Here is a 14,709-nt window from a genome sequence, read left to right as displayed (position 1 = left end):
TCTCTGTGGGCACGCCTGCTCTATGGAATCAACTGCCAACGGAACTCTGGACTGCCCCCGACCTTCGTTTATTTCTCCGGGACCTAAAAACCTGGCTCTTTGAGCTATCTGGTCTGGACTGAGGGATTTTAATGTTTTTAAATTGTGATTTTAATTTTTTGGGGCTAGACTTAATTTAATTTTATTTTAATTTTATATTGTATTGTTTTTAAATTTTGCCTTGTAAACCGCCCTGAGTCCTTTGGGAGTAGGGCGGTATATAAACCGAAATAATAATAATAATAATAATAATAATAATAATAATAATAATAAGAAGAAGAAGAAGAAGAAGAAGAAGAAGAAGAAGAAGAAGAAGAAGAAGTTTGAGTCAGTTAATATCTCTCCATCTATTGTGAAGATCAACTAAAAAGTGACAGCCTTATGTGCTGCATAGCACTTCCAGATAATAAAAGAAAGGATGGCTGGGTGAACTGTTTGAGATCATACATGTAACAAGCCAAATTGCCCAGGTTTTAAGATTTGCTACAGAGTGCTTTTGATTCTTTCCAACAGAAATTGGAAGGTGAGAATGCCAGCAGGCCCCTTTTGGGCAATAGGCTCAGGTTGTCCAATACCTTTTCCTGAGATACACATCTCTCCTTGTTATCTTTTAAGCAGAGTCACCTGAATGGTTGTGTTTTTAGGCTGACTATGGTCAAAGTGAGCTTTTTGTGTGTGTTCAAATCTTTTTTTGTCCTTAAATCTGTCTGGCATTGAATTTGCTTTGATTTCTTAATTATTCATGATGATGACTGCTCTTAATATTTTATGCTACTTTGGATAGTGGTGTTTGTTTCTATAATTTATTCTGTATTTTCTACTTCATCGTATAAACCTTTTTAGGAAAAAAATATTTTGAAACGCGGCCTGAATCTTAGATATTTGAGAAAATAATATTACTCCTCCTCCATTTTGAAAAAGATTATGACTGACAGTAATATTTAAACATCTGGCTGACTGAACAACCATAAGAATAAAAATCCTATAAATAAGGCTTTCTCATTATTAATACCAAAAATCTTAACAACAACCAGGCATCTCTGTACCACCATCTTACTGCATTGGAAACTGGAATGATGTAATAAGGTTATGATGGTCCTTCAGGAAGAACAGTGAAATTATTAATGGCAACATGTCAGTCTGAGGAGAGATGGTTTCCCTTCAGGGTCACAGCTGAGTTCAGTATTAATTACCATATTTTGAAATGAAGAGGACAAGGAGAAGAGGAGAGAAGGTTTTGTTTCCCTGGTGATATTAAGCTGGGAGGATAGCATGGCAGATCTTGTTGACTGAGAATTAAGACTGAAATGAAGCTTCTAAGAGATAGTCTGTCCTATCAAGAGAGGCCTAGTAAGCAGGGCCAGCTCTAGATATTTTGACACTCTAGGCCAGGGGTGTCAAACTGCCGGCCCATGGGCCGGATGCGTCATGCCAAAACCGCGCCCACCCCATTGCCGGCAATGGAAAAAAGTCATGACACGTCATGTGACGTTGCGAGTTTGACACTCCTGCTCTAGGCAAATTATAATCTGGTTCCCATTATACATATGGCAACAATTATATTTATTTATACTTATAAATAAATTATGTTTCACCCTCAAGCCAGTGAGCTGGTCCCCACAGTGCACCATTATCACTTCTCAAGGGTTCCCTTGATCAGGTTGTTTAGTTTCTGTATTGGGTTGGTACTGACTGGGACGTAGGTTTCTTTTTCTTCCATAATTCTTTGGCTTTTTGTATATATTGTAATCTGTCCATGATAACCATGGTTTGGCCTTTGTCTGCTGGGATGATGATTTGGTCCTTATTTGTTTTAAATATAATTTATTTATAATTATAAATATAATTGTTGCTCTATGCGTTGGGAGAACTAGAATATATCTTGCCTAGGGTGCCAAAATGTCTAGAGTGATTTCTGTAAGCATTTTTTCTTATATCTGACCAATTCTTTCTTCCTTCTCCTGACAAGGCAGAGAGATTGAAGAGGAAGGGATTACAAGAGAATAAACAGGCGCACAATGGAGAATACACATTGAAAGGAACATATTTGGGACTGCTGATGGCTATCATATTCTTTTTGATATGTATTCCCCATTGTCTGCCTGTTTGTTCTGTTATAATATCTTCTTCTCCAATGACTATAAATACGAACATGAATTCCCTTCTTGCTTATTATCCCCGTGCTGGGGTGAACACTCCAAAGTGTGGGGGAGTGGGGTAAATGAAAGCAGCCACAGGCATGTGATTTCTCAATTAGCAACTGTTTCACTTAACAACAGAGGTGCTGATCCCAATTGTGATTGATAAATGAGGATTACCTGCATACTCTGGGAAAAAGAATTTATATTTAACTATTGGGTGCAAACCAGAGCCCTTAAAATCCATGTTTGTCACAAATTAGAAGGCCCAGTTTTTTAAAAATGCTCTCCTTTCTTTTGCATCAAGTACAGAGACAAACTGGAAGACACATATTGATTTCATTATAAAACAGTCTTGAATGCCAGGGCATTTCAACTATAATCATGCTTCATTTTAGAAAATAAATTTACCCCTTGCTCTTTTTATTTTCAAAACATTTGGACCAGCGAAATATAAAACAATACTAAAACCTGATCAAAATATCCGTGCAGACCATGTTCTGACCTTTCAGTCTTTCTTGATTTCTTTGCATTCTTCAGAGGTTCAAGGATTTCAAAGTTGGTTCTGAGGCAAGCCCGGGCTCCAGTTAGCTCCTCTTCCCGGACAGAAGAAAACACTTAGTTAAATGAAGACTGAAAACCAATCTGCTTGCCAATTAAGGGGGTTGACCTCTCCTGACCACTCTTCAGCCATGATCAGTTAGCATTGTTAACCTCAACCTATGGTCAAACTGATACTTGTTTCTGGTGCTGATAAGATGATGGACAATGATACCAGTGAAAACCAAGTTTCTTTTTCAGGTAACATCTACCCTAGACCATTCCCCCCCCCCTCTCTCTCTCTCTCTCTCTCTCTCTCTCTCTCTCTCTCTCTCTCTCTCTCTCTCTCCCTCTCCCTCTCCCTCTCCCTCTCCCTCTCCCTCTCCCTCTCCCTCCCTCCCTCCCTCCCTCCCTCCCCCCTCCCCCTCCCCCTCCCCCCCTCTATCTCTCTGTGTATGTATGTACATGAATTTAGAATGAATGTAAGTAATTTGCCTTAAGATTAAATAGAATAGAATAGAATTGAGCTGAAAGGGACCTTGGAGGCCTTCTAGTTCAGCTCCCTGCCAAAGCAGGAGAACCTATAGCATTTCAGACAAGTGACTGCCCAGTGTCTTCTTAAAAACATCCAGTGATGGAGCACCCACGATTTCTGAAGGCAAGCTGTTCCACTGGTTAATTGTCCTCACTGTCAGGAAGTTTCCCCTCAGTTCCAGATTGCTTTTCTCTTTGATCAGTTTCCAACCATTGTTTCTTGTCCTGTCCTCTGGTGCTTTGGAGAATCATTTGGCCCCCTCTTCTTTGTGGCAGACACTGAAATACTGGAATGCTGCTATCATGTCACCCTTATTTCTTCTTTTCTTTAGACTAGCCAAATCCAAGTGCTGCAGCCGTTCTTCATATGTTTTAGTCTCCAGGTATTTGATCATCTTAGTTGCTCTTCTCTGAACTTTTTCCAAGGTCTCAACATCTTTTGTAGTATGGTGACCAAACTTGGTTGCAGTATTCCAGGTGTGGTATCACTAGGGTTTTATAAAGCAGTACTAATATTTTGTGTGATCTTGATTCAGTGCCTCAACCCAGGATTGTATTAGCTTTTTTGGCTCCTGCTGCACATTGCTGGCTCATACTCAAGTGATCATCCACTAGGACTCCAACGTCCATCTCACAGTTACTGTTTTTGAGCCAGGTCTCATCTAATCTGTATTTATATCTTTGATTTTTCCTGCCTAAATGTAAAACTTTGCTTTTCTCCACATTAAAACTCATTTTGTTGGACAGGGCCCATTGTTCAAGTTTGTCAAGATCTTTTTGGATCCTGAGCTTGTCTTCTGGGATATTGGCTATTCCTGCCATTTTATAAAACATAACATGTTTTTATGATCTTTACTGAAGAAGGTGGTAAAGCAACGCCTTGGTAGTCTGAGAAGTAAAATTTTTAACACTTTTTGGAAGGAAAAAAAGGATGTATTCTAAAAAAAGTGGCCAGACTTTGTTTTAGTGATAGTAAGATATAACGTACCCTTGCAAATCATTCTGCTAAAGTTAATAAAATGCAGGTTGTAACATTAAGATATCAGGCAAAGACCAGAGAGAGCATTAGTGAAAATTTTCTTTATCCATGGAAATTCCTAAAATAATTTAGGGCCAATAAGTTTTGGTCTCTCTCACAAGATAGAAATGAATCAAAGGAGGGGGGAGGATACCAATATCATAAACCAAATCAACAGCACATTTGGTTAATCTGGCTTTCCCCTTCTTCTATGAGACTATTCAATGATGATGATGATAACAACAACAACAACAAACAACAAAAACAATAATAATAATAATAATAATATAATAAAGTTGGTAGGGACCTTGGACATCATCTAGTCCAACCCCCTGCTCAGACAGGAAACCCTATACAATACAGACAAATGGCTGTCCAGTCTCTTCTTAAAAACTTCCAGTCTCTTCTTAAAAACTTCCAGTATTATTTTTGGAAGTCTGGAACATCACTACAACATCACACAAATGGATAGGTCTAATTTTTCAAGTTTTAAATTGCTTCTTCTTTCCATTGTTTTGTTTTGTTTTGTTTTTGCATTCTGTGACTTAATTCACCTTGCATATTTCATTTTCAATTGGAAAATGATGGGAAATGTGATTTTCTATGATGTTGTGTCTAATTTCAGCACCACAATTCCATGGCTGGGGATTGTACACAGCCTAGGGTTCTTGTGTTATGCATCACTACCCCTGGAAATTAATTGTGAATGGCATTAATTCCATTTGGGTTTTACAGAACTGAAATGTCGTATCTCTCATACGTTTTGCCCATCGGCTGACACTCTTTTTTTGTGCTGCTTCTGAAGGATGCAGACCTGCTCTCCTACCCTAATGGGATGAGTTAGCAATGAAAGAAATCTCACTGAGTTCATTTTTTAAAAATACATTCTGGTGAAAAAAGCATAGCCTCTGAGCCAAAATATGGCAGCATAGCTGCCTCCTGTTCATGACCGAGGCACAAAGTCCTAAATTCTTTTCTACTAGAGACTTGATTCCTGAAGTTACACTCTAGTTGAGAAGCACAATGCCAGGCTACTGGCGTCCACTTCTTACCAGAATCTACAGCTGTTCTTGTCACCAGATGGTAGGCAGGCTATGGTCACAGATAGTGAGTAGAGAGAACTTCATTATACAAAGCTTTTATGTCCATTTAAAGGCTCTGTTTTAACTTCTTGTTTTCAGGGAGATTTCCTCCTCCCTTTTCTGATGCTGAGTGTTATTATGACATTTTAGGAGGCAAACACTCCTGCAGATAAACGCAGGTCTTAGACAGCAGATGTCTTAAGCACCTGTGCAAAGGATACTGATTATTCTTATCAGTAGCTTATTTTCTGATAGTCAAAGTTTGAGTTCTTTTTTTCCTATTGCTGCAAATCAACTTTATATTCCACTTATATTCCTAAAAAGACTTCTTTAATCCATAATAGACATTAGTAAATTAAGAAGATAAGGAATCCATTTCTTGATGACCCCATAATGACTTTTCTCCTTTTACTAGTGTTACGTTATATGGTCATAAACAAATAATAAAGCATGATTGCATTTGGCAAATTAAAACAGTATTCCGTCAAGATTTCACTGTGATGAAGTGAACACCAACCTGAAGAGACAGTAACATAGGTTTCTGGAACAGTATCATGATGACAATCATGTAAGTGATGCTTGTGATGTCACCTTGTCCCCCTTTGGCAGTGATCCAACTTTCTTAAAGCCAAGACAATTTGGAGTAATTTTCTGTTGGCTCTCTTTCAATCTGACATCCTTTGAAGAGAACAGAACTAGGTGATCTACCTCTGGGAAATACATTTCTCAATTTTACAAATATGCCTGACTGATAACCTGTCTATTTTTAGGGAAGGAATGGAGAAAGGGCAAATGACATCATGTGTGCCAATACACCATCATTCAAATTATTCAAATTATATTATTTGTTTATATTATATTATTACTTGCATAATAACATGACTCACATGACATACATGAGATTTCTTTTGAAGCCTGGGCTGGGATGCAAAGTGATAAGGGACCATTTAAGTACAAACATCCAACTATTTTTAAAAGGATAGGCAGGTCAGTCTGGGTCACTAAAAACAGAATATACTCTTATGGCTCAAATGCATAAATGAAACCTAAACCATAACAGAATTGATAGCATTTGAAGTGGTATGGGATTGCAGCTTACTAGAAACATAGTAAGGGAATGTTCTTAAGCATGCTTTTTGAAAGCAGCACTTGTATTGTAAGCTGCAGGAGGACCTCCCAGTAACCAGATTACCTGTGTTTCAGGACATACATTATTTTGCCCCTAGTGTAACTCCTTGTACCGTTCAGATTGTGAAAAAGATTGGTGCCAGCAATATTGCTTTTTATGTTCTCTCCTATATTTCCCAGCTAATGTTGTCTGTCATATGCAAAAAGCATCATCATGCATGGAATACCATCATGGCTTGTACTGGATGCCTCTGCTTCTCTCAAATTTCTGAAGCTGAAATTTACCTAGCACTTACCTAGCACCCTGTTTCCCAAAACTGTCTCCCACTAAAAATAAAAAAACAATAATACTGCATATCCTCTTCCCAATGTGCTTCTGATGACATTAACCAACAAAAGAGAGCCAGTTCAGTATAGTGGTTATGGTGCCGGCCTAGAAACCAGGAAATTGTGAGTTCAAGTAAAATAGCGCCAATAGTAATAGGCGCCTTGGGTACAATCCCCAAACAACTGGAACATTACTCAGTGTGTTGACAAATTCATCATCAGTCAACTGCCAAAGACAGCTCTATTCAGAACATTTACATCCTGCAACAATACCTCTAACACCATCAACATCTGCCTGTCCCAGGTTCTTGGAAAGGACTTGATCAGCAGTTAAAAATGTCAAATCCAATCTGAACATCCATCTGACTATGGGATGGACCATAAAAAAAACCAAGTGTCTGTAGAGATAGTGACATATAGTATCATCCAGCTATTGTGCTAAAATAACAGAAAGGCTTTATATCATTTCAGTGGGTTTAGATGATGCTCTAAAGGTAGGCCAATGGCCTAAGATTTGGAGAGAGGTTAGACTAGAATAGAATAGAGTTGGAAGGGACCTTGAAGGTCTTCTAGTCCAGCTCCTTGCTTGAGCAGGAGAACCTATATTATTTCAGACAAGTGATTGTGTAGTCCAGACATGTCAAACTCGCGACGTCATGTGACGTCGCGCGACGTATCGGAGCTTTTTCCCCATTGCTGGCAATGGGGTGGGCGCGGTTTCATTGCGACATGTCCGGCCCGTGGGCCGGCAGTTTGACACCCCTGGTCTAGTCTCTTCTTAAAAATTTACAGAGATGGAATGCCCATGATTTCTGAAGGCAAGCTATTCTACTGGTTAATTGTCTTCACTGTTAGGAAGTTTCTCCTTAATTTCAGGTTGCTTCTCTCTTTGATCAATTTCCAGCCATTAGAATTGGAAAAGGAACTTGACTTCCCTTACTTCTGTAAGGATTGAGTGCCAAAAATTTGGAGGGCTCTTAGATGGCAGCCAAAGAAGTCTTTGGCGTCTCTTTGCTGCCATTTGGATTTTTGCAGCTCAGATGTAGAAGTCCTAATCTTTCTCGTGTTTCTAACTGGGAATTAATTGGGCATTGCTCAGTCATTTATTTTAACAGACAAAAAAAAAAGATGTCTAAGCATTTTAAAGGATAATTGCTCCAGCTCAGCTTCTCAAAACTGCAAATATCGAAATTCTCAGCTACTGTGTGAATTTAAGGAATGGTAGATCCCACTTATGAATTGACTACTAGTTTAAGGAAAGCTTCCCTATCTATCTTTCAGTTGTATTATTTGTTTTCCAATCTGGGTAGAATCCAGAAGTGATTGGTTTCTTATTGCATTTATATGGGTTTAGCTCATTTGACTTCCAGGGGATTAACTTCAGTACAATTATGCAGGATTAAGTACTTTGGGGATCAAATTGCCTGTCACTTAAGCACCCAAGAAGACCCAGTCTCTGTCTGAGGGCGACTACGTTTTGAGAATGCTTCCTTTTAAAGCCAAGGACAACAAGAGGATAAGATTTCACCTCTATATTGGATTTCCGAAACTGATTCTTAGCCAAAGCAAACTCTTTCTAATGCTTATCATTGTAACAGAGAAAACAAGCAGAAACCTGTCACATCTGGAACAATTGGAAATCTCCCAGTGTTTCCCCCGTGCATTTTACTGCCTCTCGGATGAGCTGTTGAACAATATTTGAGGTGAGTTGCAGAATATTTTTATTGCATTTTTTTTAAAAAGGAGCTTATTTGGAAATTTGAAGTAGCAGAAATGTAATAAAGATTGTAACAGACAAGACACTATAGGATTAGTAAAATAATCCCTCGTGAGATAATACAATTACTTTAAACTGAATTTTAACTGTGGATGCTTTTAATCTCCATCTAGGTTGCTTATCTGACAATGTCTACACTTATAGACATCAAAATTCTATACCCAATTTAGAATAATCCATCTGGCACAGAAATTTAAATAACTTTTATTTTTTTCTTCTTGATTACTTTGCAGAATTTTTAGTAATTTTCATTCTCTTGGCATTTATTAAATGATTGCAACCAATGCTTGATGAGAAAAATAAGGAAACAGATGGAATAGTTTTTATTATCCTGTGACACAAATTGATCTGGGATAAACAATATAATTAAAGTATTCTACTAATATGAAGATTGATGCTTGCATCCCAGTGTTTCTATTTAGAATGCAAAAATCATCTTTGCAGTCTTCAATACCATTTTCTTATCTTTGATGTGTTCTACTGGGTGGTCAAATGTCTTACTGTTCATCAGTTACAAATGAATTAGGATCACTTAAATTTAAGGGCTTAACTGAACTGTTACACACAAAAGAGAAGCAGACAACATACCAACTCATCTAAATTTGGGAAATAATTTACTTAGGGGTGTTACTGTGAATAATGCCTTCACCATGAGTACCATTCATAGGACACTTCCTGCGTTTTCTTGTATCCTCGTCAGGAATATTTGAAACACTAGTGAGGAATATAGAGGGTTTTTAGCAACAATAAAGGAAGGTATCATGGAAAAGAGAAATTAGGATAGAAATTAGCCATCTCCTCTCCCTGCTTCCAGCTGGGAAAACTGTGGGCTGCATTTAACAGAGCTCCAGTGTTCCAAAGGGAGCAGAGCTAAGATATTTTATTTCATACCAAATTACTGAATACAAGAAAAACAGTTTTAAGTATGTGACTTCAAAATTAGGAAGTATAATAAAAAGGGAGAAAATGAGAGAAAAAAGCCTGGGCAATTGCTATATAAAAATGTTCATAAAATATGACCATATTGTTCCAAAGTTGATTTTTAGGAGGGTTTTTTGCAGAAAAAAACCTAATTCAAACGTGACAAAAAACAGACACTGTATCAACAATCCATTGCTGCGAATGGTGTGCTGGTTTGTTGATTCAGTAATATACAACAATTCTTGTTCAGATCCTCATGTTTGACAAATCAATAGATATTAATATCTGATTATTTCCCCCAGGGCTTTTTTTCTCATTGAACTGCTCAGAACGGAGTTTCGGCACCTTTTTTGGATGGAACCTTGTAGGGTAGGCAAGGCGGGTTGTATAACATGTGTGAGTTCCGGCACCTTTTTCTTTTACAAAAAAAGCACTGATTTCCCCTATTGGGAATATATCCAAGAAAAAAAAAAGTTAACACATGGTAGTTGACCAAAAACCATATCAGCAATCTTAATTATGTTAGCTTGGATTAGAACAAGACCCAACTATATGAGTTAATGTTCCAACACTCCTCAGTTGCATCTGCATCAGGAAGGGAATAGTGATTCATTAACATACAGTAGAAACAAAGCTTTTTCTCTTTGTATCTGCTTCAGTTTAGGTCTGTAGGAAATTAACATCATGTTTTTAAAGCAATTCACCACTGCTTTATCAAAAAAGGATATTTAGTTTCCTTAATTTGGAGGTCATATCCAGGCTCCCAGACCAAGTAAGTAAGTAAGTAAGTAAGTAAATAAGTAAGTAAATAAATAAATAAATAAATAAATAAATAAATAAATAAATAAATAAATAAATAAATAAATAAATAAAAATATGATTTTTCTGCAAAAAGGAGAGAAAAAAGCTTGGGCAATTGCTGTATAAGAAATGTTCACAAAATGTGACCATATTGTTTCAAAGTTGATTTTTAGGGTGTTTTTTTTTCTTTTTATAGAAAAAAAACCCTAATTCAAATGTGACCAAAACAGATACTGTATCAACAATCCATTGTTGCAAATTGTGTGCTGGTTTGTCATTTCAGTGGTATACAACATTTAATAGCTGCAATTAATTTCTTCACAATCTCGAATCACTTTGAAACTTCCAAAGCAACTATAACATCTGAAACAAATAGATGGAATCAGAAATGCTTGGATAGAATCAGCTACCAAAAAGTTTTTTTAAAAAAACCTATGAATACATTAATCAAGTAAGTTTTGGATCAGTAAAATAGCCAAGATGATACCAATAACGCAGTATTTTCCAGATATAGCTTGTGGCATTAAATGGAGGTGCTGAAAATGATACCACCCAAACACATACAGAGACACATATCCCAATAGCTGTCAGAGTTTCAGTGGGGTAAAAATAAGTTTCAAACTGATCCCAAGAGGAGCTGAATTCTGAATATCCCTGTTAGCTAGTGGAAAAGCTGGGATAAAGGCCCAATGATAAGCTATTTTCATCTGTGTAATGAAAATCTTGTCAGAGAAATTAATTCAATTTCCTATAAATTCATTTGCAATAATGTGATGGAATAAACATAAGGACTCCAAAAGGTAAATCAATCTTGGAGTTATATTAATCTTAATTACAACTTTCTTATCCTCAGCACTCAAAGAAATCCTAGCTCATCTGTCTAAATTGTCTTCATTTGCCTCAAAAACTGGCAATCAGTTACAAATTACCAGTTGAGAAAGCCTCCTATGAATTTTTACACAGATATACAAAGGAGACATAATGTAACATTTCTATAATGAGATATGCTCTGGATACAGCGATATGGTGGGCTAGCTCCAGTGGTAGGATTCAAATACCTGAACAACCGGTTCTCTTATTGGATGCAGGCCTGGGCCTCCAAGGCCTAGAACAGACTTCTGGAAGTGGCATCCATGTACCTCCGGCAGGCTGTTCTATGCCTGGCAGGCCTCCTCCAGGCCTCTGAGGCCTAGACTGGACTTCTGGAAACAATGTGCATTCAGCTGGTTCTCCGCACTCAGCAAAATTTAGCTACTGATTTCTGTCGAACTGGTGCAAACTGGCTGAATCCCACCACTGGCTAACTCCCTTCTCACTCTCACCCTTCTCATTACCACCAGATGGATTTGTAGCTGGCTGACAGGCCGTACTCAGCGTGTGGTCCTCAATGGAACCGCATCTACATGGAAGGAAGTGTGTAGTGGGGTGCCCCAGGGCTCTGTTCTGGGCCCAGTGCTCTTCAATATCTTCACTAATGGTTTGGATGAGGGGATAGATGGGGAACTCATCAAATTTGCAGACGACACCAAGCTGGCAGGAATAGCCAACACTCCAGAAGATAGGCTTAAGATACAGAAGGATCTGGAGAGACTCGAACACTGGGCACTATCTAACAAAATGAAATTCAATGGTGAAAAAAGTAAGGTTCTACACTTAGGCAGGAAAAATCAAATGCATAGGTATAGTATAGGTGGTACCTTGCTCAATAGTAGTAACTGTGAGAGGGATCTCGGAGTCTTAGTAGACAATCACTTCAATATGAGGCAGCAGTGTGCTGCAGCTGCCAAAAAAGCCAACACAGTGCTAGGCTGCATTAACAGAGGGATAGAATCAAGATCAAGAGAAGTACTAATACCACTTTACAATGCTTTGGTAAAGCCACACCTGGAATACTGCATCCAGTTTTGGTCACCACGATGTAAAAAAGATGTCGAGACTCTAAAAAGAGTACAGAGAAGAGCAACAAAGATGATTAGGGGGCTGGAGGCTAAAACATATAGGGAACGGTTGCTGGAATTGGGTATGTGTAGTTTAATGAAGAGAAGGGTGAGGGGTGACATGATAGCAATGTTTCAATATCTCAGGGGCTACCACAAAGAAGAGGGAGTCAAGCTATTCTCCAAAGCACCTGAAAGCAGGACAAGAAGCAACGGATGGAAACTAGTCAAGGAGAGAAGCAACCTAGAACTAAGGAGAAACTTCCTGACAGTTAGAACAATTAACCAGTGGAACAACCTGCCTCCAGAAGCTGTGAATGCTCCAACACTGGAGGTTTTTAAGAAGAGACTGGACAGCCATTTGCCTGAAATGGTATAAGGTTTCCTGCCTGAGCAGGGGGTTGGACTAGATGACCTCCAAGGTCCCTTCCAACTTTATTATTATTATTATTATTATTATTATTATTATTATTATTATTATTATTATTATTATTCAAACTTCCACCCACAATCCTCCTGCTATACCTCCCACACTTGGGAAGAATCTCTTTGTTACTCTATCATCTTCCACTTCTTTCTAGAAAAAAGTCCTTCTCTGCATACTTTATTCGAGAAGAATGAAGAGGCAGAACAAATCTTCTGACTTTCTTGGTAGCTTGACCAAATAGGAAATACAGGTAGTCCTGAACTTATGACCACAATTGAACTCAGAATATCCATTGCTAAGCCAGACAGTGTTAAGCAAGTTTTGCCCCACTTTACGACTAATCTTACCACAGTTATTAAGTGAATCACTCAGCTGAGTCACTGTTAATGGTTCATAATACAGTTGTTAAGTGAATCTGGCTTCCCCATTGACTTTGCTTGTCGGAAGTTCACAAAAGGTGATCACATGATCCCAGATCACAGCAACTGTCATAAATACATGCCAGTTGCCAAGCCATGGGGATGCTGAAATAGTTGTAAGTATCACAAAAAAGGTCATACGTCACTTTTTTCAGTGCTGTTGTAACTTCAAGCGGTCATTAAACAAATGGTTGTAAGTTGAGGAGCACCTGTAAAAGGATGCTAGCATAAAGTCATTTCTTCAGAATGGGAGAATCAATCCAATAGAAATGCAAAGCCTTACTATGAATACTAAAGTTAAAGAACTGCTGAGAGTTGAAGTCAAATGGAGAAAGGCAAGGCAAGGCAGGCTGAACTCTGCAAGGTGCATCTCAATTGCTCCTCTCAGCCAGGAATATATAGAGTACATGCAAAACAAGACACTACTTTCCAAGAGCTCAAATAATTCTATCTGGACTGCTATCTTTTTCTTGGGGATTGAGGCTTTGCTTACCTGACTTTGTACCAGCTCTTTAAAGCTGCTTTGCTTCTTCCGTGAGAAAGCAGGTATAATAAAACAATTCAACTTTGGAAACACAAAATTAATGATGTTTGTATTGAGAAGAAACTAAAGATCACTTCCTGGGAAGAAATGGTGAACTGAAAATGGATCCACTTGATCACAGTGGAATGAAGAGTCAAATACCAGCTGCTTGTAATTCCACTATAGACGAGGTGTAGATCTGAGATGTGAGCTGATTCTACTTTATTGTAAGCCTACATTAACAGAATATTGCAAGTCTGAAAGTAAAAATCTTTCCCTGCTACTTTTATCTGCCTGATCAATTAGGGTGGATCCTTCCTAAGTTTCTTCCTCTGGGGGTTCCCCTTTCTTTTGTCTGATTATTTCCTAGGCAGCATCTCTTCTCTTTATCCCTGAATGAAATTTTCACTTACTATTACAGAACATATACGTAGATCGACATATTTTACAGTACCGGCTGTGTTTCCTTCAATCCTTAGCAAAGGAAATTTAAAATACAAGTAGTAAATAGCAAAAGGGTGGCTGAAACTTTGATTTTAAAAAGTTGCAAATGGACTAAGAATCCAGATAAATTTGAAACAAGATTTTGGAATTAATTATAAGATTCTTTATCATGAAAAAAATACTTTTATTTTGAATTTTTTTTAATGATAGGCTGGGACTTTGAAAATTGGACACTAGAGGGAACTAGAAGGAACTACTAGCCAATAAAAGAACACTTAAATTTGACTTAATGGAGCAAAATATTTTAACATTGGACTAACTGAAGGATATTTTTGAACAATGTGCCCATGAGTGAATTTTGACAGGAGTGTCTGCCTCTATAAACAGATTGTGTTCAAAGGATGTTTTGGAAGAGGAACAAGATTTTCCAGACAAGTTAGACTGATCTGAAAGTGGATTTAAAAAGGACAAGCTGCAAGAATAATAGGGGGGAAAGATGCTACACCAGACATGTCAAACACAAGGCCCGGGGGCCGGATATGGCCCGCGAAGTGGTTTCGTGTGGCCCCTGAAGCCATCCTGGAAAAAGTGAGGGAATGGCCCCCGCTGCCTTGGCCCTGGCCCAGAGACCCCCCTTCTGCCCAGAGACCCCCA

This window comes from Vipera ursinii (genome assembly GCF_947247035.1).
Source record: "Vipera ursinii genome assembly, chromosome: 3".
Taxonomy (NCBI): Eukaryota; Metazoa; Chordata; class Lepidosauria; order Squamata; family Viperidae; genus Vipera; species Vipera ursinii.
This window is presented reverse-complemented; position numbering follows the sequence as displayed.